The sequence below is a fragment of the Heterodontus francisci genome, chromosome 13, assembly GCF_036365525.1.
Source record: "Heterodontus francisci isolate sHetFra1 chromosome 13, sHetFra1.hap1, whole genome shotgun sequence".
Taxonomy (NCBI): domain Eukaryota; kingdom Metazoa; phylum Chordata; class Chondrichthyes; order Heterodontiformes; family Heterodontidae; genus Heterodontus; species Heterodontus francisci.
Genome location: NC_090383.1, coordinates 8,535,050 through 8,557,675, shown reverse-complemented (window position 1 = coordinate 8,557,675; position 22,626 = coordinate 8,535,050). Strand labels below are relative to the sequence as shown.

At 43.6% G+C, this 22,626-nt stretch overlaps 1 long non-coding RNA gene across 1 annotated transcript in view; it reads right to left on the bottom strand.

Annotated features, from left to right (window-relative positions):
• Window positions 1-4,040: 4,040 nt before the first annotated feature.
• LOC137376746 (uncharacterized) overlaps window positions 4,041-22,626 on the bottom strand; it is an 84,993-nt gene continuing 66,407 nt past the window's right edge. The window contains exon 3 of the long non-coding RNA XR_010976290.1: window positions 4,041-4,792. This is a non-coding gene — a long non-coding RNA (uncharacterized lncRNA). The remainder of the gene's footprint in view (window positions 4,793-22,626) is intronic.

The window sequence follows — 22,626 nt, the reverse complement described above, 5'->3', positions numbered from 1 at the left end:
ACTGAACGTAAAATGTTCTATGAACCATCTCAAGCGGCATTTTAGAACGTAATCTAAGAGTGGTAATCTGGTGCAGTTCGATTAATACAGCAAAAAATGGGGTTATCACAAAAAATAAGCACTTTTCATTGGAGTAGTGCGTAACCCAATTTTAAATCACTGAAGATGATTTTAAAAAACTATGTGGAATCATTTCCCAGTTATATTAGAGTACAGTAGTTAGCTTGTTCATAAATTTTTAATAAATGAATGTTTAAGAGCGGGCTTATTCGTGTTCTTGTGTCTCAAAGAACAGTTTAATTTTCAGAACCTTCTTGTAGACCCAGAAATGAGCACAATTAGTGGAAACTCGCCATAGTGATTAATTCAGTCTGGGATCATCGCCAGTTTTGTGGGTGGGGCCAACCTCTACCATGATTTTTATTAACCCAGTGCGGAAGAGCACGGAAACTCGAATTGCGCTGGACGTCATTTTCACTTGAAATTCTGCGATTCTTTGCAATGGTTTGGCCGATTCCGGGCAAATTGCACTGAAAAAAACAATTCAACCTAGCGGAAACTCCTGCCTAATTTGTGTCCTAATCTGGAAGTCCCACTTTAGGAAGGATGTTAAAGCCAGGGAATGAATACAGAAATGACGTGTTAAGATGATACAAGGGATGAGAGCCTTTAGTTATGAGACTTGAGGTACTGGGGCTTTTTTTCCCACTAAATTGCAGAAGGTCAAAATAGAGATCTTGTGGAGTATTCAAAACATCCAAGGGTTTTTGATAAGGCAGGCTGTGAAAAGCGATTTTCACTGATTAGTGAGTCAGTAATTACAGGACAGAAATGTAAGATCATTACCATAAGCACAAAAAGAGATATTAAGTGGATTTATTTTACACAGTGAGTTCCTAGCAAGTGGAATGTCTTGCCAGCAACACTGATGGAAGCAAATGCATAACAATATTTAACAGGGAAACAGGATAAATAGCTGAAAAAGAAAAAAAAATAAGAGTATGTGGAGGGCTTGGTAATGGGATGAAGTCAGACTGACAGGACAGCCTCAATGAGCTAAATGTTGTCCTCTTCAGCTGTAAATTCTGTAACTCCATTCAGGGGTATTTGATATATGACTTTGTCAATGGAGGTGCTGCTTTTTTTTGGCAAATATGTGGAGCCTGTACAGTATAGATGACTCAGATGTTTCTGACATTTAAGTAAATATGTCGTCTAGTACAATCTGCCTTATAATTCCAGCTATCTGGTCAGAGCCATAGACAAATGGTCATAGTTATCTACTGCCTTTGCTTACTGAGTTTTCTTTATTCATTCATGGGATGTGAGCAACACTGGCAAGGCCAGTATTTGTTGCCCATCCCTAATTGCTCTTGAGAAGGTCCTCTATAATCTCACCTGTTGCACAGCAAGACTATCATCACTGGGTGTAGTTGTGTAAGACAGGACAGACAACAAGAATTGTGGACATCTTGGCTGCAGTGAGGTGTAGGTTTCCCTGGAACCTAGTCTTCCTCCTCCAGAACCAGCAGATTGGCGGTGGTTTGTGGGAAGGTGATATGTGTCCGGGGGTGTTCCTGGGTTACCATGGGAATCATATCAGGTGATAGACCCTGCAGGACCGACATCTGCTGAGAGCAGGTGCAGGTTCCATTCCAAACCTAGTGCAAGCCCCACTACTGAAGAAGCTAGAGGGATCGATTACTGTTCTAGATTGTTCCGTCTGAGCAGCGAAGGACAAAATTGACAGAACTTTCTCCTTGGCCCAAAGCAGACCTTCGTCTCTGTCTCTTCAGAGCACCATTTCAAGACGTGACAGTGGGAGGGGTGCCCGCATCGTGCCACTACAGGTGAAGTTGCCACTGTATCTCTGGGATTTGGGATAGAGTCACTGGCGTTAGGCCACCTTGCCTGGCAGCTGTAGGTTGCGGTGCAAGGTGTCTGGTGTGATTGACACTATTAATCACCTTTTGAGTAACTGGGGCATGAGTAAAAATTCTATGTGTAATCCAGAGAAATGTTTTCCACTGATACAAGAGTCCAGGACGAGAGGACATAACCTAAAAATCAGAGCCAGGTCATACAGGAGAGAAAAACAGAAAGTGCTGGAAATACTCAGCAGGTCAGGCAGCATCTGTGGAGTTAATGTTTCAGGTCGATGACCTTTCATCTTTCAGATTTCCAGCATCCACAGTGATTTGCATTCAGGAGAGAAGTTAGGAAACAGTTTTTCATGCTTTCTCCCACAAAAAGCAGTAGATTCTAGCTCAATTAATCATTTCAAATCTGGGATCGATATATTTTTTGTTTGATAGCCAGGGGTAGCAAAGAGCATGGAGCCAAGGCAGGTGGATGGAGTTACGATCCAAATCAGCCATGATCTCACTGAATGGCAGAACAGGCTCGAGGGGCTGAACGGCCTGCTCCTGTTCCTATTTTCTATGTTCATACCTCCAGTTACCTTTATGTGTAAAACCTCACTTCAACTTGTGGAGAAGCCTAGGGTGAATTCTTGGAGCTGGCTTTTGTGTTGGATACAAGAAAAAGTATTTGGAGTTATTAATTAGCCCCAATGTGGAAATTCTGCTGGAAAATGCTGTGTGGGACATCCTTTTGCCTATATATCTTTTTTACCTCAAAGTCATTTCTCCTTTTATTAAAAATAAGACGCTATCAACATTTTATTAAGCATACAATGCAGTTTTTTATCTGCCTAACACATTGTAAAAATTCAGTTATAACTTGAAGGAAATATATAACTGAATCAACAGCATCAATATATTGGAAGAATAATAAAATGCAGAAATGTGATTTGGCAATGGATTGATTGCAATAAATGTGATAGAATTTCTAGACATTTCAAAAAAATTATTTCTTATAAATAATGTACTCTAAATAAGACCAAACCTCTTACAAAGTGCTGCAATTATATTCATGAAATAAAATGGGAATGTGACGCAGGGCTTCACAAAGGATTTGAGTGAGTCACAACCACAAGAGCCTTGAAGATACCCGTTCAGACCCTTTTCAATGTCTTTTTTTTTTAGACTTGGTTTCCGACCATCTCTTAAGGGAATACTGCCTGGATTCAAAGTGAAAGTCCATGGTTTGATATTAAATCCGATTGACGTAAATAGATGTTGTTTGCCAGAAGCTGCAGAACAGTTGGCCTTTGGGATGACAACGTTGTCTTTCATAGCGTAATCTTCACTTCTATCAGGCCTCTTGGCCAGGGCTCTGAGGGCCACAGTCTAACCGAGCTCCCCTCGTCCCTAGCGGGGCGCAGATGGTGGGAAGCTGTCGCTTTGGTAATCTGCACTCTGCCAGGGACTTAGGGAAACACTGGACTCCACTTGTTCAGCTACAAGCTTTTCAATTGAGGAAAGATGTTGAAACAATGAAAATGATGAATAAGCACCACTTTTATTGCAACAAAGAGTATTCCTTTTAGCAACCATTGCAATGAACAATGAATACATAAATCTACAGCATAAAAGGAAAACTTGCAATTCCAAGATATCTCCAGGACAAGTCCAAGTACATTACAATCAAAAATTATTTTTGAGGTTAGGTGACTGTTGTTAGGCAGGCAAATCCTGGGCGCCCATGGAGGAGCTACTACCAATATGGGACATAGGAAGAGGAGAAGGCCATTCAGCCCCTCAAGCCAGTTCCACCATTCAATGAGATCTGTATCCCAACTATATCCACCACCTTGGCTTCATATCGCTTAATAATCCTGACTAGTCGAGATCTATCGATCTCAGATGTGAAAGTATTAATTGAGCTCCCATTTATTGCTTTTCTTGGGAGAGAGTTCCACACTTCTACCCCCTTTTTCCATGAAGAGGTGTTTCCTAACTTGAATGGGCCTGGCTCTGGTTTTAAGGTTATGTCCCCTTGTCCTCGACTCCCCCACCCGTGGAAAATGTTTCTCTCCATCTGCATTTGCAATTCCTTTCAATATCCTAAAAATCTTAATCAAATTGCCCCTGAACCTTCCATATTTTGGCATAGTGTAAACATGTGCACTCCATTCACCATATTGAATGCGTAGGTTTCCTTTTTACGTCTGTAAAACAGGTGTGGTGATATAATTTCTAGGTCATCCTATTCTCCAGGTTTAAAGACTTGCTGGCCCTCAGGCAGCAGGATGCACTCTCTGGTTTTCAAGTGCTATTAGATGCACGTCTTTCTCTCACAAGCCCACGTTTTGATAGGAATTTCACGCCTGAATGCAACTTGAACTGGATGCAAATCTCATCGCTTAGCATTTATTATTGGGTTCTCCGACAAAGCAACAGTCCCCAAATCTCCCCATCTGCAGCCCATTGAGGAAGAAAGATAATTGGTTTGGCCATGGGTCATGGAGATTTGGGAAACGAATCTGACAGCTAAGAGTGATTATATCATGAAAGCATTCAGGGTCTGAGGTGATAACCGGTCCTAGCACTCCAATACAGCACTGAGCAAGTGCAACATTGCCAATGAAACACTCATTCAGATGAGAAGTCAAATCTGGGCTTCTGGTGAGTTCGGTGTCGGCTAATTTTCCCAATACACTATTTCAGGAAAAGCAGGGAGTTCTCCTAACCTTCCTCCCCCAATAAATTCCTCCTTTCGACTTTCAGTAATAAACAGATTGATCGGTCAATGACTGCTTGTGGGATTTTGCCGGAGCAGGCTCGAGGGGCCAGATGGCCTACTCCTGCTCTATCTCTTATGTTCTTATGAGGTGAAGAACCTGTCCAGATTCATCGCCATCTGTTGCATGTTTTGTCCTTAGAGGCACCTGGAAAGAAAGAAATGGAGGTGCAGGATTAGGAATATGAGCAGGAAAGTGAAACTCTCTATGAATAGGTAGGACCTCAATCTTACCAGCTGCCAGAGCTGTGCAGAAGTAAATAATCAAGCAGAGTGTCAGGTGAATAATCCCTCCCAACCCAATGTGCCAACAGTACCTCTTACTATCTCACCCAAGGTCCTTACACCCACCACATAAATGACCGTAACATGTACACCTTCCTGGGTGTTGCACTTGCATCACTATAATTGTTATGACCAAGAGCTGAGTTATGCAGTGGGACAGTGGTTATGTTACTGATTTAGTAATCCACAAGCCTAATCTAGCAACATGAGTTCAAGTCCAACCACAGCAGCTGGGAAATTTGAATTGGGTTAATTAAATAAATCTGGAATTAATATCACTGATGGTGACCATGTAACTACTGGATTGTTGTAAAAGCCTATCTGGTTCTCTAATGTCCTTTAGAGAAGGATCTCTACTGTGAACCTCCTAATGTCTGACTACTGTGGTCCTTTGCCTATTGTGGTACCCCATGAACTGGGTCCCCTGTTACTACCGCTTGGGAGATGGAAGGTGGCTGAATTGACTGAAGCCACCTGATGGGTGATCTCAAGTATCTCTGGCCATGGAGGGACTGCCTGCAGACCACCATGGGTTGAACTGACAACTCTCCCTTTACCATCAGATGAGGCACAGGCAGCGATACTGCTTGTGCCTCTCGCTTAGGTGATTGCTCTGCACTCTTCCTGACCAACATCTGGCCTAAACAAAATTCTGCACTGGAATCTCTTTAAACAGGGAGGATATGATCATTTTTTTAAACATGGGGTATCTTTGAAGGCAGAGCTTTGTGGATAAACTGCATTTTAGTTACAGATTCATGGACTCATATGAGTCATAAAGTCATTAAAGCACAGCCTTTTGGCCCATCGAGTCCATCCCAGCTCTCTGTAGAGCAATCCAGTCAGTCCCATTCCCCCGCTTGATTCCCTTGGCCTTGCAAGTTTATTTCCCTCAATTGCCCGTCCAATTTCCTTTTGAAATCATTATCGTCTCCGCTTCCAGTTACTTCAGAAGTTTGAAACTGATGGTCCTCCTGGTGCATTATCATATGCCGGTCTTCTGTCATTCCAGCAAATTAATTCAGCTTCATGCAATCAAGAACAAATGGCATTTTCTGTTAATTCCACAACAAAGAACATTAACAATGTGCAATTTCTAAAACCCTTTAACTTGGAAAAAACATCACAAGGTGCTTTATGGAGAGAAAAGTAACAAGAAACCAATGGTAAAAATCTGGGAGTTAAGAGAGCCAACCGAAAGCTTGTTTGCAAAGATTTAACCTCCCTTTTTTGAGGAAAATGTAGCCCATAATAGCTTCTATTGGCTTCACAGTGGTTTCAGACTCACAGGGATTCACAGTGGGTCAGTAGTAGAAGTTTTACTGCTTGGGCGCTGGAGAGCTTCACTCACACCTGCTGAGGAATCAGATACACTGAGTATAAAGCCCCAGTGTGTTTGAGATAAGCGGCAAGTGTTTTTACTTCACGGTGCTCTGATTGTAAAACATTATTTTTACTGGCGTCAAGCCACTCAAATGGGTTTCACTCCAAACTGACCCCAGTTGTAGTTTTTATTACAGGACATCACTTTTGAATCATTTGAGCATTGTGTAAAAACACAGTCGCCCAGGGTTGCACTCCTTCCCTTTCCTTGTTGACTTTCTGCCTTGCCTTGTTTTTATGTGCATATTCTCAGGCCCTATCCCAAGGGTTTGGTGTGCCTTGGTAAGTTGTACTCTTGCCTCTGAGTCAGAAGGTTGTGAGGTCATAGACCCATTCTGTGATTTGAGTGCAAAAAATCAAGGCCAACGCTCCGGTGCAGTACGGAGGGAGTGCTGCATTGTTGGAGATACTGCTTTTCAGATGAGATGTTAACCTGAGGCCCCTGTTTGCCCTCTCAGGGAATGTTAAAGATCCCATGGCACTGCTTCGAAAAAAGAGTGGCAGAGTTATCCTGGTGTCCTGTCTAAATGTATCTCTCAATTAATATCACAAAAAAATTATCTAGGTCATTATCACATTGCTGTTTATGGATCTTGCTGTGCAGAAATTGGCTGCTGTGTTTCCTACATTACAACAGGGACAATGCTGCCAAAGTACTTCATTGGCTATAAAGCACTTTGGGATGTCCTCAGTTTGTAAAAGGTGCTATATAAACGCAAGTCTTTCTTTTTCCTGTCACACATGGGGCAACTGCATAACTCTGAGAGCAAAGTCAGCTTGGGTCAAGCAGTAAGCGTAACATTTAGGCAGTGTGAACTCAAAGCCGAAGGCCGTGGTCTTTCACTACCGCAATCCCACAGCTCAGGCCAATTGAAGGAAGTGAATGACGGACCAGAGTTGACAGAATTCCAATATTTTCTGTGCGTCAAAGAGTTTGATCGCTCACAGTCTGAGGCTCAGTGGGCACTAACTGCCAATTAAAGCACATTGACAATTTGGCAGTATTTATAATTTTTGCACCGATGAAGAATTTAATTAATCTGAAGAATAAAGTTGAAGGTTTAATTACACACCACACTCTTGGTACATACTGGAGCATATATAAAACAATGGACTGGTAGCAGCCAGTTAGAAGAAGCAGTGGTGCAGTGGGAGGGATCAGGTGACATGATAAACCGCAAGGATGAAACCTGAGCTGCTTCATTTTGGGCTTTCTTAAAACCATGTCTAATTTATTTGGATTGGAGACTGAAGATGGTGATGATTTAACAGTGCCAGCTTGGCTCAATGCGTACTACTTTTGCGTCTAAACCAGAAGGTTTTCGCGACCAGGACCCATTCTAGAATTTGAGTCCTAAGTCTGGGCTAATCGTTCAGGTGCAATACTGAGATATAGCTACATTGATGCTGATGCCAGCCTTTGGATGAGATACTAAAGAAGCCAGTTTTCAAGATCCCATGGAACAATTTGAAGAAGAATAGAGAGGTTACTGAGCTAACAGTCTTCTTTAACCAGCACGGATCAAATGATCAATCATCTCATTTGCACTTTGGGCAAAAATAATATGGTCATTGCATTAACCTACAAAACAACAGTGACGGAAATTAATTGGGCCCAATTTTATCCCAGCAACAGGGGTCCCGGAGGCAGGCTGAAAAAGTGTGTGGGGGGAGGGGGAGGCGACCCAGCCTTGGCTCTCTGTTGGACCCCAGCCGAATTCCACGGCGTTCAGCCAATTAACTGCCTGCCGTCGGGGATGCTGTCCCTTTAAGGGACCAACTCCCACCTCCAGAGCTGCTGGCCAATCAGAGAGCCGGCAGCTCAGCAGTACCAGCGTTCCACCGGGAGTATTGACCACTGCCGGTACTGCAAGAGGCCTGCAGTAAGGAATATGGAGGAGTCCCTGGGATCCAGGTAAATGGGTTGGGGTAGCCAGGGTCAGTCAGGCAGGCCCTGATGAGGGGGTGGGGGTTACGGTTGGTGAGGGAGGGTCTTGCTGCGGGGACGGCCATCGCCGGCAGGAGTGGGACCCTCTGTGGGCCATTGATTGCCTTTAGAGGAAGGAATACACAGAGGTAGCCACATCTTAACTGGTGGTGTCTCCATGTGGCGATAGGCCCCTCTGACATTAGTTAAATGGGTGTGGAGGTGAGAAGCTGCCCCTAAGTGGCCCTTAATCGGCCACTTAAGTGGCTCAATTTGCTTTGGGCGGGAGGGCCGTCCCCCAACTTCCCCACTGCGGACAAAATGGCATGGAGCAGGACAAAGTCAGCACACCCTCCCATGTCACTTTATATGGCCCCCACACCTACCTTACCATCTCCAAAGGCAGGATAAGATCTGCCCACTGTGTGTGAAGTGCTTTTGGAGTGACCTCAGAGATATGATAAGGTATTATCATCCTGATTACTGCTATGGAGACCATTCTTATTACACCTGAGATCAGCATTTTTTACTTCAAGTATCATGCTATAAGAAAGTCCAGGTTCATTTATTGTGTGACATTTGGAGAATATTCACCGTAATTTTATGTTTCCATGACTGTATGTTGATAACAATTAAACTAATAAATAAAAAGGGACTTTATATGATCAGCCTGACAAGTGTTCGAACGACTTGTTATTCCATAATTGCCATCAAATTCTGATAGGAACTGGTTGAAGTGGGTCTTCAAGGCTTCATTTGTTGTGAAGATGTTGAGGTTTTCACTGCAGAGATCAATGCCAGGAACGTGTGGTTTGTAAATTCACTCTGTTAACCTTTGCCCTGTAGTCCGGGATGCCAGAATCCAATAATAACCACAACAACTCATATTTATATCGCACTTTTAATGTAATAAAATGTCCCAAGGTTCTTCACAGGAGCATGATAAAACAAAATATGACACCGAACCACAAAAGGAGGTATTAGGTCAGATGACCAAAAGCTCGGTCAAAGAGATAGGTTTTAAGGAGTTCTTAAAGGAGGAAAGTGAGATGGAGAGGCGTTTGGAGGGAATTCCAGAGTTTAGGGCCTAGGCAACTGAAGCACGGTCACCAATGGTAGTGCAATTAAAATCAGGGATGCACAAGAGGCCAGAAATAGAGGAGTGCAGAGATCTTGGAGGGTTGTGGGGCTGGAGGAGAGGGCAGCAGTAGGGACAGAATGTTTTATATAACAACTGCAACAATAACTTGCATTTATAGGAACATAGGAGCAGGAGGAGGCCATTCAGCCCATCGAGCCTGCTCCACCATTCAATACGATCATGGCTGATCATCCACTTCAATGCCTTTTTCCCACACTATCCCCATATCCCCTTACATCATTTGTATTTTAGAAATCTGTCAATCTCTTCTTTAAACATACTCAATATCTGAGCTTCCACAGCCCTCTGGGTTAGAGAATTCCAAAGATTCAAAACCCTCTGAGTAAAGAAATTTCTCCTGACCTCTGTCCTAAGTGACTTCCCCCTTATTTTGAAATTGTGTCTCCTGGTTCTAGACTCCCCAACCAGGAGATACATGTTACCTGCATCTATGCTGTCTATCCCTTTAAGTATTTTGTCGGTTCCAATGAGATCACCTCTCATTCTTCGAAACCCTTTTGAATACAGGCCCACTTTCCCCAATCTCTCCAATATAGCACCTTTAGCATAGTTAGAGAGTTTGGACAGAAGTTTGTAAGGAGCATCCCTGGCAAATGAATTAAATATTTTTGATAAATAGTATTTTCATAACCCACTACACATAGCTGCATAAATACATTTCTTTCTTCATGTATTACACCCTTTTCATGACCTTAGAATGTTCCAAAGCAGTTCACGATCCCTGAAGTACTTATGAAGTGTAGTGTAATGTTATTGTTTGGTCGTGCTGTTTTGTTTGCTGTAGATGACAAGAAAGCCCCCAGCGAGTTAACATCCGTAGCACTTAAAGCAGCCAGAAGCACTGCACAAAGAACAGCCAGGCGCTGCGCAAACGACTACTGGCAACACCTATGCAGTCATATTCAGCTGGCCTCAGACACCGGAAACATCAGAGGAATGTATGATGGCATTAAGAGAGCTCTTGGGCCAACCATCAAGAAGATCGCCCCCCTCAAATCTAAATCAGGTGACATAATCACTGACCAACGCAAACAAATGGACCGCTGGGTTGAGCACTACCTAGAACTGTACTCCAGGGAGAATGTTGTCACTGAGACTGCCCTCAATGCAGCCCAGCCTCTACCAGTCATGGATGAGCTGGACATACAGCCAACCAAATTGGAACTCAGTGATGCCATTGATTCTCTAGCCAGTGGAAAAGCCCCTGGGAAGGATAGCATTACCCCTGAAATAATCAAGAGTGCCAAGCCTGCTATACTCTCAGCACTACATGAACTGCTATGCCTGTGCTGGGACGAGGGAGCAGTACCTCAGGACATGCGCGATGCCAATATCATCACCCTCTATAAGAACAAGGGTGACCGCGGTGACTGCAACAACTACCGTGGAATCTCCCTGCTCAGCATAGTGGGGAAAGTCTTCGCTCAAGTCGCTCTAAACAGGCTCCAGAAGCTGGCCGAGCGCGTCTACCCTGAGGCACAGTGTGGCTTTCGTGCAGAGAGATCGACTGTTAACATGCTGTTCTCCCTTCGTCAGATACAGGAGAAATGCCGCGAACAACAGATGCCCCTCTACATTGCTTTCATTGATCTCACCAAAGCCTTTGACCTCGTCAGCAGACGTGGTCTCTTCAGACTACTAGAAAAGATTGGATACCCACCAAAGCTAGTAAGTATCATCACCTCATTCCATGGCAATATGAAAGGCACAATTCAACATGGTGGCTCCTCATCAGACCCCTTTCCTATCCTGAGTGGCGTGAAACAGGGCTGTGTTCTCGCACCCACACTTTTTGGGGTTTTCTTCTCCCTACTGCTTTCACATGCGTTCAAGTCCTCAGAAGAAGGAATTTTCCTCCACACAAGATCAGGGGGCAGGTTGTTCAACCTTGCCCGTCTAAGAGCAAAGTCCAAAGTACGGAAAGTCCTCATCAAGGAACTCCTCTTTGCTGACGATGCTGCTTTAACATCTCACACTGAAGAGTGCCTGCAGAGTCTCATTGACAGGTTTGCGGCTGCCTGCAATGAATTTGGCCTAACCATCAGCCTCAAGAAAATGAACATCATGGGGCAGGACGTCAGAAATGCTCCATCCATCAATATCGGCGACCATGCTCTGGAAGTGGTTCAAGAGTTCACCTACCTAGGCTCAACTATCACCAGTAACCTGTCTCTAGATGCAGAAATCAACAAGCGCATGGGTAAGGCTTCCACTGCTATGTCCAGACTGGCCAAGAGAGTGTGGGAAAATGGCGCACTGACACGGAACACAAAAGTCCGAGTGTATCAAGCCTGTGTCCTCAGTACCTTGCTCTATGGCAGCGAGGCCTGGACAATGTATGTCAGCCAAGAGCGACGTCTCAATTCATTCCATCTTCGCTGCCTCCGGAGAATACTTGGCATCAGATGGCAGGACCGTATCTCCAACACAGAAGTCCTCGAGGCGGCCAACATCCCCAGCTTATATACACTACTGAGTCAGCGGCGCTTGAGATGGCTTGGCCATGTGAGCCACATGGAAGATGGCAGGATCCCCAAAGACACATTGTACAGCGAGCTCGCAACTGGTATCAGACCCACCGGCTGTCCATGTCTCCGCTTTAAAGACGTCTGCAAACGCGACATGAAGTCCTGTGACATTGATCACAAGTCGTGGGAGTCAGTTGCCAGCGTTCGCCAGAGCTGGCGGACAGCCATAAAGGCGGGGCTAAAGTGTGGCGAGTCGAAGAGACGTAGCAGTTGGCAGGAAAAAAGACAGAGGCGCAAGGGGAGAGCCAACTGTGTAAAAGCCCCGACAAACAAATTTTTCTGCAGCACCTGTGGAAGAGCCGGTCACTCTAGAATTGGCCTTTATAGCCAATCCAGGCGCTGCTCCACACACCACTGACCACCTCCAGGCGCTTACCCATTGTCTCTCGAGATAAGGAGGCCAAAGAAGACGAAGATACCAGACGATTGGTATGAATAAAAGATAGGTTTGTGTTACTTTAGAGCTCAGACTGCTGCAGACATATTACAACTCTGTTACAGAGAGCTTATGAGGCACATCTAGCTTTGTGGATCCACACCTTACAACCGGCATGGTCACACGCTACGTGAGATCATTTCATTTTGTGATGATCGTGCCCACTCTCTGTACATGTTCTGAAAGCAACATAACACATGTAACTGCTGTTGTGATGTAGGGAAATATGGCAGCCAATTTGTGTACAGCAAGGGCCCACAATTTACAATGAGATAAATTGCCTAATATCCTGTTGGTTGAAAGATAAATAGTGGTCAGGACACCCGGAGAGAACTCCCCTGCTCTTCTTTGAATAGCGGCCAAGAGATCTTTTACGTCCACTTGAGAGGACAGATGAGGCCTTGGTTTAACATCTCATCTAAACTACGGCATCTCCAAAAAACACTGTAAACAAATAAAACATCTCTGTACATAAAAGGGGGAAGAAACTCTTCTTTCCTACCCATTTTTTTTTATAGCAAACTGAAGGATATAAAATTTAGGAAAAGCTTAAATGAATCTGCATCTTTTATTCATCAAATAGCTGTGCAACATACTTGGTGCAACAAAAATTAAATAATGAAAATAAATACTGAAACTAAGGACTTTTATTCAGAATTTCCCTTCAACTGTTCAGCCTTTTCAAAAATGGCTCCTATTTATATGAAGAATTGTTTTTGAATTCTGATTATAAGTAAAACCATTTAGAATGCACTGCAATGCGAAAAGATCCACTCTTGAGTTGTTCCCACTTTAATGTTTCTCTCACTATACTCCTCAATTATAGGTGCAGCAGTTCAGCTAATATATGATATGCTTGTTTATATTTCAAACTTACCTCAGAGAAAGTAAAAGATTTCACCTTTTGTCTTATTCACAATCTTCACAAAAAAAGCCAAATTTTAATTGCTTTCAAACATTCCATGGCAATTTGTGTTCTCAGTAATTTTGCATTGGAGGGTGTGGGACTTATGAACAAAATACTGGGCTGGATTTTGCCAGCCCTCTGATCTTCTATCAGGTACTCGGAAGCATTGAGATAAGCATTGATTGGAGCTGGTCTTCCCTCACCCAAAATAGGCTCACATTTCTCCACCTTAGTGCTTCCTAATTTCCTAAGAGTTTGCTCCATGATTCCACAGCACAATTCATGGCCTTTTCAAAATACCTGAGGGTCGTGACTCATTAATTGCTTCAGAAATGTGGAAAGGTCACAATTCCAGGTGTATCTTGATTGCCTCCTACATATTCCATTGATGCTACTGAAGCTAAATTACTTACAGTTGACACATAGGAATGTCAGGCATTCCTGCGATTTTATTCATGTTTCCTTTCTGAAAAATCTTTGCTGAGACAAGCTCTTCTCCCAATATTTACAATCCTGGCTCTTGTATATTTAGCTCTAAATTGGACTGGAAGTATCACAGTCGGAATAAAAGGTGGGATATTTTGACTTCCTGTTGCTGTTGATTTTCTTTAATATTCTTGCGTGAGATTGTTTGGTTTGCTTTTTAGTTTCTCTTCACTGCCTGTGTTGTATTTTCATCAGATCAAAAGCTAGGGGTGAAGGAGGCTGGTGAGTACATCCTAACTCATCCATTTCGAAAGAGCCCAGTCTGTTATCACACTCCTCTGTTTCGCAAATGATTTCAGGGTTTGGCCTCCCTGCCTCTATCTCATGGGACTCAGCTTACTTCTACTGGAAAAGTCATTCTCAAAGGAAATAAGACCCAGATTTTTAACAGTGCTTAAATAAATGGATACCAGCGGAACAACCTTCCAAGATCTGGTGCTCCTCCAATTCTGGCCTATTGCGCATTCTCGATTTTCAGCACTCTGCCATTGGTGGCCCGTGCCGTCAGCTGCCTGGGGCCCTCCCTCTGGAATTCCTTCCCTAAACCTCTCCACCTCTCTACCTGTCCCTCTCCTCCTGTAAGATGCTCCTTAAAACCTACCTCTTTGACTAAGCTTTCAGTCACCTGTCTGAATATTTCTCATTCTATACTTTCTGAGGTTTCTCATGTTTCTCCAGTGCAATATCAAGTGAGGCCTGCTGCAAGGGTAAGTGTGGACATTGAGTGAGGCCTTGATGCCCCCACATAGCGAAATGGCTCCACCAACAGCAAGGCCCCCGATCATCACAGTGTAAATGGGGACAGCGTGTGTCTCACATGTGCCTGCCTTGACCTCTGCTTAGCTTGACCATTCTCTGGGTACAGCTACGTTGAACATCGTGGGGCAATACCTTGAATACAGCACTCACGACAGGATGGGAAGATTGTGTACTGCTGTAGCTTTTAAGTCCTTCTACATCAAGTCCACTTTCCTGTACTATCCCTTGATTCCTTTTGTGTCCAAAAATCTACTGATCTCAGCCTTCAATATACACAATGACTGAGCATCCACAGCTCTCTGGGGTGGAGAATTCCAAAGGTTCACAACCCTCTGAGTGAAGAAATATCCCCTTATTCCAGTCCAAATGGCCAACCCCTTAACCTGAAATTATGGCCCCTAGTTCTGGATTCCCCAGCTCTACAGCATCTACACTGTCAAGCCTTATAAGAGTGTTATATGGTTCAGTGAGATCATCTCTCCTTCTTCTAAACTCCAGGGAATATAGGCCCAGTCTACTCATTCTCATTCGTTAATAGCCTCCTGCACAGGAGTGGGTCTCAGACACTCCAACGGGAACAGCCTGAATCGCATAAAGCCAGGGACACAGTGGAGGATATTCCAGAGTTACATTCCAACTCCACCCACCTCCGATCCACCAAGGAAACAACCTGGAATTGAGAGGTGGCAGGGGTGGGTGGGGGCAAGGTGGGAGGAAACTCCAGGCGAGCACATGGAGGTTAGATGCTTGGGTGATCTATTAACAAGTATGGTTGATGCAGTTGATCCTCAGCAAGACTCATTGCCCTCCGCAGGGAGGACGAGCCAAGCTGAAATGCTTGTTAGATTGACTGGAAAAACAGCCTCCGTTCAGTCAGCCAAGGCTAAATCAGATCCCTCCTGAATCAGCCAACTTTACAGCCATGTCTGAAGTGACCATCAACTTCTGAATGGACCCAAACTCCAGGAAAAATCCATCTGTGCAAATCTCAAATTTAAATTAGGCCATTCAGTTGTTTGAATGTGATGTAAGTGAGCCAGCAGAACTGGATCTTAATATTAGATATCAATATTAAGATTAATAGCCGACAGCCTTCAATTGATCATTGCTCATCAGCAATAAGAATTCCTTCTTAACTCTGCTTCTCTCTCCACAGATGCTGCCAGACCTGTGGAGTATTTCCAGCATTTCTTGTTTTTATTTTATATTATATAAGAATTCCTTCCTGAGGGCACCCTCATTGTGAACTGTGTCATGCTCAGACGGTGCCATGATGAAACAAACAATGAATTGGAGAAATTATGAAAATAAAAAGTCTGTTAAGCTGAACCACAAGACCATGGACACTTGTGTCACGGACAAAATGGAGTAGCTGTCACGTGACCCTCCTGTATTGACAATGCACACTTCCGTCTGTTGAGGATGAAATTATTTAACCTCGTCTGAAGTCGTTCTGGGGTGAACCCATTGAGAGTGAAAGAAGCACCATTGCATATTGATGATGCCTATCTGCATGAATGAACTAACAAAAGGTTCTGGAGACAGATTGATTCACAGCCCAAACCAAAATGAATAGATATTAAGTAGCACCATTATGACAGATTTGGTTCCCATTCAGACATCAATAGAGAGCCATGGTTTCCATATCCTGGTCCATTGCCTGGTCACACCAGGGGAGAAGGCCATGTGTTACCCAACAGAAACTCAATTGGGATGGATTTTTACCTTAAAAGGTAATCCTTTGGAGAGAGAGAGGGAGATCAAGCCAAGACCACAGAAAGCCAGTTTCCAGCCAAAGGCTGTGAGAGAGATCCAGCTAAACTGAAGAACCCTGCTGAACAATAACTGTACAACCACTACAGCAGAGAAATTACAAAGTGACTTTGAGACTCTCCATCTGTGAAGGTAAACCAAATTCACACCACCAACCTTGGGCTGAGTTTTAACCACTGGAACTCTGCAACTCCTCAGCAACTTCATCATCCAGGCCTGCACCTTTAAAAAAAACTTTCCTCCTGAGAAGACTCAACACTATTATGTTAACCACAAACCCTTAAATCATTTTGGACTTTAAACTGCATCCTACCCTTTTCTCTCTCTCTCTCTCTACTCGTGTGTGCATGTGCGAGAGTGAGTGAAGGTTGTGACCATTTCAGGAATTGTATAAAATAAATAATTATCTTCCTTTTTTAAACCTACGAGTTACCTTGTCATTTGTCTATTTATTTGACCTAAAACACTCAGGGAGTAATGCACCGTTTTTAACAAAACACGATTGCGATCAGTTGGGAGGTGAAAAGTGAAAGCCACTCACTACCTGTCCATAACAAATGTATTTAGAATCAAAGAACGGTTTGCCACTCTGTGTCCTTGAGCTCATGAAAGTACCTCAAACATCTTCACTTTCTGCTTCCTTATCAATGAGTGTTTCAACTCAAGCAGGACTAAGCTGCACAGTTTCCTCGCTTGGCTGAACTTTGTACAGCTGGATGTGTTTAGGAGGGGTGATAGTTTATAATGTAACAAAGGTTCAAAGGGATTTAACATGTCCTGCAATTAACGGTTAGGTTGCTTATGTGTTTTAACGTGAAGTCTGGTTTTCATCAGAATTGAATGAGAAGCTGAAATGTAATGGACAGTCTAAAGGCAAAAAAAAATTTACAGGTGTTATTAGCAGCTTGTAAAAGGAACATTCCATCCATTTTAATAATCCACCCGCGAAAAGTTGTCATCCATGATCCTCTCCTGTTTATTCAAATCAGCTCCTTCATATCAGCTTCTGAAAGAAAATGGCTGATTACCGGAAACTCTGTGTCCTCACACATGTTGTGTGTATGTTTGTCACCATGATTATTAACCTGTGTAAATAGGCTTTGTTACAGCAAAGTACGGCACAGTGGCGCAGTGGTTAGCACTGTAACCTCACAGCTCCAGTGACCTGGATTCAGTTCTGGGTACTGCCTGTGCGGAGTTTGCAAGTTCTCCCTGTGACCGCGTGGGTTTTCGCCGGGTGCTCCGGTTTCCTCCCACAGCCAAAGACTTGCAGGTTGATAGGTAAATTGGCCACTGTAAATTGCCCCTAGTGTAGGTAGGAGAGTTGTGGGGATGTGGTAGGGAATATGGGATTAATGTAGGATTAGTATAAATGGGTGGTTGATGGTCAGCACAGACTCAGTGGGCTGAAGGGCCTGTTTCAGTGCTGTATCTCTCTATAAAAAAAACTCATGAAAGGTATTTCAGTAGTTTGCAGCTCACAACAAAGTTTTTAGGTATTATGGTGAAAATGGTCAATGAATCAGAGACCCAATGTAATGTGCTCCTTTAAACCTTCGACTCCTCCAGATTACTCTTCACGGGCAACTTTGCCATTTGAATGGAAAGTGTGTGGGAACAGTGTGCAGCGGGGAGTGGATACAAAATTCTGCAATCCCGCACACATGGATGATGTTGCTTGAGATAAGAGTTTTGTATTAAAGAGGCTACTGATATGACCAGATGCTTTCTAGTTTACAAGCCACAATTTCCTGTGGCTAGCCCGAAGGTCGGCCCAGGCACGGGTCCCATGCTCAGGGTTACAAGCCATGGCCAACGGTGGAACCAGCAAATTTTCTCCTCAACGGTTGCTTGCAGGTGGAGGAGGACTTGCGTCTCCTTTAAAGCACAGATAAGGAAGGCAACAGGAACCATCTCATGTACTTTTCCCTGAGTCATATTGCTCACTTCTTTATGGATGTTAAAAAATGGGAGACACTGATAAGCAACCAAAGAGGAAAGCGCAGAACCGTGAGGTGTGGAGAAATGGAGCCGATGGATTCGAGAGCCAATGCAGATCATGGGAATCTATCATAATTATTAAACAATGCTGGTTTCAAACATATGCTTTCCTTTAAGAGTGATGCCCCTTTAAGATCTTCATATTGTTACGAGTGCTTCCATTTTTTTGTTACATTTTGAAGATTTGTGGTTTAAAAGGAGCCCATGGATGTTTTTTACAAGGGTCACTGAGAGGTCTGGACTGTAAACTGTTACTGGAAGGCAACTGTCTTCAAATAATTACCCAGCAGGGGTTGTTTTTGACTTGGGGAAAGATGTTTGCAGAGAAGTGACAGGTTAAGTTTTATAGGGGTCAGGAGGCTTGACTCCTGACATTGCTTATGGTTTCTTTTTGGACAGTGAGTTGGGATATGGACAATGGTTTGAAAAGACAGTTGAGGAAAACTTGCCAAGAGAGCAACACCCAGCTCAGTCTGTTCCAGCTCGTTGAAAAAGCCTGCTAGTTTTCCATCTCTTGAGAAGCTGAGAAGCAACTGTTAAGAAACTGCCTGAAACCTCTTGCTATATTTTTTCCTGGAAAGCTTCTCGAAACTGAGCTTCAACGTCGCCTGTCAAGAACTGTTCTAGGAAGATCCCAGTGCCAGCCGTCTATACGTATTTAGGACTCCAAATCAAAAAGGACTTCTGACATCTTTTCATATCGTCTCTTTTTTCTTTAAGAATTAGCAAGTATTTTGGCCAATGTATTTTTTTGTTGTTGTTTTCTTGTACTAGAGCTCTAAAGAGTAAATCTCTTTGTTTTTCGGTTATGTGTGTGTGTGTGTGAGGGGCTAAGGTAAAAAGGGAACTTTTATATTTCAATCTGTGTGTTTACGCTTTGCTTCATTACTGGTTAAGACTTGTTTTATAATAAATGGATAATTTTGTTGTTTATTAAAGAAACCTGTTGGTGTGTTTTATTTTGGGATAAAAATAGAGTCTATGATTGACCGTATCAGTAAGTGGGAAAACATTTAAATATATGTTATGACCTGCAGAGAAGTGGAACTTGAATAAACAGTGCACTCCTCCCACCCCGGTCGTAACTGTATGCTAATGAGATGAGTGCCAGGATGCAGTCAAGTGACTACTTGCCAGGCTCACTCTGTAACTGTAACACCAAGAGGCAGCTCCTGTAAATAGTTAGCTCTGTGCTGTATATACTAGTTAGCTGTTAATAAACCTGGTTGAGATCTTCAACAACCTGAACTCCTAGCATCTCATTTATGTTGCACCAGACAACATAAAATGCTTCTCATTAGATGGTGGCAGTGGGCTCTCAAGAGGATGTAAAAGATCCCATGGCACTATTTTGAAGAAGAGCAGGGGAGTTATCCCCAGTGTCCCGGCCAATATTTATCCCTCAACCAACATCACAAAAAAACAAATTATCCGGTCATTAACACATTGCTGTTTGTGGGAGCTTTCTATGTGCAAATTGGCTTCTGCATTTCCCAGATCACAACAGTGACTACACTTTGAAAGTACTTCATTAGGATGTCCAGAGGTTGTGAGAGGAATAAATGCAAGGACTTTCTTATAGACAGTATGCAAAGAATATGGAATCAGTGTTTTTCTGATGATTTAATGGGTGAGAGCATTTGGGGAGGGTGCAGAAAGATGGTAACACTGCATTCCAAAGCGAAAAAGAAGAAAAATGCAGTCACTGCACGACTGACTTCTTGTGGCTCTGGTCTTTCTGATTTCTCAGCAGCTGTCATGGCTGCAGTTCTGTTCCTGTGATTTTTCTTTACTTGTTGAAGTCCAAGTAGTTCCTTGAAAATTCCTTGCTTGAATTCCTGGGCCGTGGCTCAATTGGAAACAGATCTCCCTTCTTATCATTTCACCTTTGACATTTTTACTCCAGAAGTTTGATATGTGCACAAGTTATCCAGCCAGAGGCAAACTTATCGATAAATTGTTGAAATTTCAATTAGCTTCAATTATCGCAATCCAGCCAATAGCCATTCTTAATCTTGCAAACCAGATGTGTTAAACTGAACACAACTTTATTAATAATAACTCTTCTAAAAGAAAAAGGCAATACCAGCCATGGGAGTTGAGACTGATTACATTCCAGATTGCTCCAGTGCTGTTGCAAATGCTGAATAAGCAATTAATTCAGTGTGCAATGGACTATTACACATTCTGCACAGACCAAAGATTAACAATCTGCCAGGGCTCATCATAATTTCTATTCACAATACTGCACGCCCTCAAAAAATGGTCATTTAATTTCACCTATTTTCTTTTCCCTTGATCCTTCTACCACTTGCATCTTCACTCCACCCCAACCAACCTCGTTCAGCTGTCTGAAAGGGTAAACAGGAAAGCCGTACCCAAGACTTAGAAATACGTTGGGCAGGACTTTTGTTTTGGGGTCGGCACCCGGACATTGGGATAATTTCAGACCCTGCACAGCGTGGCCTTGACATGCCCAGTGGGATTTTTGTTGGATTTTAATGGCCAGAGGGCTCTGCATCTGATTAAGGATGGTGGGCGGGTTCCCGATTTTAAAAAAAATATATACTTTATTCATAAAATTTGTAAAAATACATTACACAGCAGTTCAAATTTGACATTACATAACTTGCAATACAGATCAGTTTCTTTCAGTGCAGTATGAGGTATTCTGAACAGACTTACTACACTTACAATATTTACATTTTATGCCAAAGATACAGCCCGAGTGGTGTTACATGGGTTCCAACCTGGTCCTGATGCTGGAGGAACTCAAACAGTGAGAAAGCTGCTGATGCAGGTAAGGGAGAGAGAGAGGGCATCTCACGATGGCAGGGTCCTCTCAGCACTTTTAAAATCTTTGAGAATAACAATGGCCACAGCTGCCACACATCCACAAGGCAGCCTGAGAGCTGTGGCCATTATCCTGCATCGGCAGTGAAGGAGTTGGAGGGGGCAGTGCCGTGTGTGGTGGGAGGGAGGTGAAGGGATGGGTCTTAAAGTCGTACAGGAGTATTGGATCCTAATCTGCCACCGGGAGGCTGTCTCCTTTCTCTGGCCGTGTTTCGGTCACTCCAGGGGGCCCGCCTGCCGACTGGAAAATTCCAGTCAGTACAGGAGAGGGGTCTTAATAGGCCCCTTAATTGCTTTCATTGGCTACTCACTGCTTGCGAGCAGGAGCTGTCTCACCCATGACCCCGTCTCCTTAAAAATAGCCCAGAGGCAGGACCGTGCTAGAAAACTGATATGCCAGACAAAGAACAAGGAATAGTACAGCACAGGAACAGGCCATTCGGCCCTCCAAGCCTGCGCCGATCTTGATGCCTGCCTAAACTAAAACCTTCTGCACTTCCGGGGACCGTATCCCTCTATTCCCATTCCATACATGTATTTGTCAAGATGCCTCTTAAACTTCGCTATCGTACCTGCTTCCACCACCTCCCCCGGCAGCAAGTTCCAGGCACTCACCACCCTCTGTGTAAAGAACTTGCCTCGCACATCCCCTGACCGTATCAGGAAATTCTGGGACTGTCTGCCTCCATTCCCACCTCTGGCGAGCTTTCAAAATTCTGCCCCTCTTCTCTGCTAATAAGAGCAGAACAACTGCCTGTTTAGTCTCAACCTCTGACTTACTCTCAAATCTCGGGGGGAGAGTGGTGGGTGCAGGGAGCATGCCTGCCCGCTTGACACCACTGTCCGACAACCTCTGCCAAGGATTGACTACTTACCGTGTGACTCATGGATACACAAAGAGGCTCATATTGCTAAATTCTGTAAATACCCAGGAATTCAGTGTATGGTTGCGAATTCAACTGCCAATTGGAAGGGGATAAGTGCCCCCTCCCATTGTCAAAGCTTGTTTTGATGGTGGATATGCCGATTTCCAGCTTCTCAATGCATAGACAACAAGTTTAAAATTATACACACTCTTTTCTACCCCTGCTCCATACCACACTGTCCTGCCTTTGTTTTACATTAAAAATGCGCAGTCAAGTTCTTTCCAGATCTTTAGTTAGTTCACGATTGAAAGATTTGCCCGTCAAAATGTTTTTTTTTTAGGAAAATAAGTGACATTTGCATTGAGGTGTGGAGAGGCACCTCGGGAAATTAGGAGGTATTTGCTACACACACACACTGCAGGCTACTCCAACTCACCAACAGGAACACAGGAACAGGAGCAGGCCATTCAGCCCCTCGAGCCTATTCTACCATTCAATGAGATCGTGGCTGATCTGTGATCTAATTCCATATTCCCGCCTTTGCCCATATCCCTTAATACCTGTGGCTAACAAAAATCGATCAATCTCAGATTTAAAATTCACAATTTACCCAGTA